Here is a 3,576-nt window from a genome sequence, read left to right as displayed (position 1 = left end):
CCTCTGGGATTCTCTCCGGGCCTCTGCCGGAGCCGTGAATGCTCAGCGTGGCCCCTCTGCTAATGGCAGACAGAGAGTTTTGTCTGCTGCCCGGGCGGAGCTTAGTGTGAAAAATTTTATATTGTGCATAGTTCTTAAGGAAATTCACTGGTGGATTTTCAGATAATATTCACCCAGAACTTTAATTATCCTTTTTCTTAATGAAAAAATATTACTATGTTCCTATAAGGACTCCTGGCTTCTTTCAGAATCTATTGGTGTTCTTTATTTGACATTCCAAGAATCCCTACTCCTGCCCCAGTATCTTGATTTGAGAAACTTCCTGCAAAAGACACTTTGTCCTAGTCCCATGTCCTATAGAAATGTAGGAGAAACTCTCTTGAACAAAGGGAGCTGCAAAAACATGGGTTTACTGTGACAAACACAGAAACAGATGTGTAACTTTTTTGATTATTTCCCAAATAAGTTAATCTGTTTCATTATATGAAATTGAGGCTAATTAAGGAATATCACAATGATCAGGCTGTGATGTTTTACCAGATAACAATTACATTTCATTCCAATATTTGAGAGCTATGAGGATAGGAGAGCTAAGGCTTACATGGGCATTTTAGAGGCCAGTAGCAGAAGGGAAATGCAAAATATTTGAGTTAAAGCAGACTTATGTTTTTGAGACAGGATGTGTTGAGAGAAGCAATCATTTTATCATAGTTAGAGAGCTCTGGTTTTGAAATGGGTAAGTAAGGCACAGAAATGAAGTTCTTACAAGATTAGGGATTTCCAAAATATATGTTTGAGTTTACAATTATTACACTGGCAAGGGGTCCCTAGGGATAAAAACAGAATTGTCTACTTAAGACAAGCTTGACAAAAGTTCAAGGAGATAAGACTAATAGAGGCACTCAATTTTCACACCGTAATTTCTCCCGATAGAGGCATTACAAGTGCCAAAGTCCCATTAGTCTATGGATTGAAAGTAGCCCAGATATTTTCATGGCTAGACACCTCTTCTTTATGAAGGTCGTTTGGGTCTGCAATGTATTCTTATATGGGACACTAGTCAAATATCACGTGTCATTCAGGTATTTTCTTCTTCTTTATTCTTCTTCCTTCAATCTTCTTAGCAGATGCCTAAATGAAGAACAGAATTTGAGAAGAAAAGAGTACACGGCACAGTTTAAAGTAGATAACTGAGCTGTGAACAAGAGGAACTTATGCAAATTTTTAGGCTTGAATTTCCAGGAGTGTGTAAATGGACACCTTTTATCAGTGAATGGAAAGAACCATGGCAGAGAGAACCTCGAATCCTGTTGAAGATAGTTGAATTTTCAAGAGATTCTATCCCTCCTATATTCTGGGACTGCTGAGGGGTGCTCCTGAGAAACTTGGCTGTGTTGCTTCACCCAATCTCACAATAATTATATGCTTATGTATATTTTTTAACAAGCTCCTTACACCTGAGCATCAAGCAATCAGGAAGGTTTGGGGAAACACTGAGCTGAGTATAGTGAAGAAATAGCCTCCTGCAGGGTGGAATTCTCTAATTTGGGGAAGCTTTACCATATTTGTAAGGAAGATGAAAGTGAGGAAACTGCCTGCCTTAAGTCTATGATGATCTGATAGTTGGGGAAGCAGTGAACATTCAGATGGTAATACCTGGGATACTTGTCTTCAGTGAGATGTGATTGAACAAGGCTAAAGATTTATAGTGAGTTCTGGTTCTACCATGTCAGTGGTTCTATACCCTTTTCTAAGTTTAGTTGATTTGAAGAAGATTGTTAAATGACTACCCCTTATTACAGCATTATTACCTTCTCTAATCCTCTTGCTACTCTATGAGCAAGAGTGGATATCAGATCTTTGGAGCTCAGGGTGACACATTCCCCAGAAAAAAATGAAAAGATTAAAAAAGCTGGATAACTGACATTTATTGAGATGCTACTATGTTTTAGCTTTTTAGATATCTGATTTTATGTATTTCTCTCAAGAATCTTTGGTGTAGGTGCTGTTATTACTATTTTGTAATTTAAGAATATGAGGTCCAGTGAAGTAAGTTTCTGTTAGTCACAAATTTGAGATGAGGCAGAGCCAAGAGATGAATACAGGTCTGTGTAAACCTAGGACCTTGCCTGTCCCACCATTGACTGACAACTTATGTGGAAACGAAATCATTCATCATCTGGAAATTGAGATGGAGATGTTTTTCATGAGAAAGAATTATATACAGAAAATTCGACCAGCTAATATCAAGTTCACTGAGTTAAGTTAATAAAAATTACACATCAATAGGGTCAAAGACGATGACGGTGCTTGACTGAAAAATATCTTCTTGGGAAAATTTGCACTTAGTTCTCATTCTTATGTACTTATCCTTTTCAAATCCCAAATGCCTATATGTCTTAATCTTAAAGATCTCTAACATTGATTCTATGATAGAATCTAGGGAATAGGAAATGGGGATTGAGTTTCATAATAACCAAATTTATCACCATCTGAGAGCAGAGAAAATCACTCACCTAGATCCATTTTCAGTCAGCCTTGTCAGAGCAAAGTGTCAAAAAGCAGGCAAACTTAAGCAAGTGCATGTAACATGGCTTCAGGTTTGAAGACTCTGAGTCCAGCATCTTAGATATCATTGCAAGCCTTTAGCGTATGCTCTTGATCATCAGATCAATTATAGGGCTTCCTGATGTATGTTTCTGGAACATCTACAGAAGCCAGAATGGAATTGAGCGTGGTGAATCACAGTTGGAAGCAGCACTAGGAAGAATCCAAACACAACTAAGTTGCTAAGTAGGACAGCTACACCATCGAGGTGATCTGCTGACATATGGTAAAATAAGTGCAACAAAAATTTAAATTTACAGATTACTTATGCGTGTTCCTTGCGCTATGCTTAGTACTTTACATATATTATCACATTTATCCTTTCAATGACCTTCTGAAGTTAGTACTTTGTTCCATTATAGAATTGAGGAAATGAAGGTTCTGGAAGGATATACAAGATTACAATGTAAAAAACAAAAAGCAGGGGCTGGCCCCGTGGCCGAGTGGTTAAGTTTGCGCGCTCCGCTGCAGGCGGCCCAGTGTTTCGTTGGTTCGAATCCTGGGCGCGGACATGGCACTGCTCATCAAACCACGCTGAGGCGGCGTCCCACATGCCACAACTAGAAGGACCCACAACGAAGAATACACAACTATGTACCGGGGGGCTTTGGGGAGAAAAAGGAAAAAAATAAAATCTTTAAAAAAAACCAAAAAAACAAAAAGCAAATAGAGTTGGGATAAGAACCTGGCTCATCTGATTGGGGAGTCTGTTTTTTTTTTTTTTTTTAACTAATCCAAGTATATAAATTATGTCATTCACTTGGTGTTTGGCTAGAAGTGGTGACTTTTTCCCCCAGGTTTATTGATATATAATTAATATATTACATATGTAAGTTTAACGTGTACAATGTGATGATTTGATACATGTATATGTATTTTGAAATGATTACTACAATAAGGTTAGTTAACACATCCATCACACATAATTGCAATTTTTTTTGTGTTGAGAACATTTAAGATATACTCTCA

Source organism: Equus quagga, chromosome 13, assembly GCF_021613505.1.
Source record: "Equus quagga isolate Etosha38 chromosome 13, UCLA_HA_Equagga_1.0, whole genome shotgun sequence".
Taxonomy (NCBI): domain Eukaryota; kingdom Metazoa; phylum Chordata; class Mammalia; order Perissodactyla; family Equidae; genus Equus; species Equus quagga.
This window is presented reverse-complemented; position numbering follows the sequence as displayed.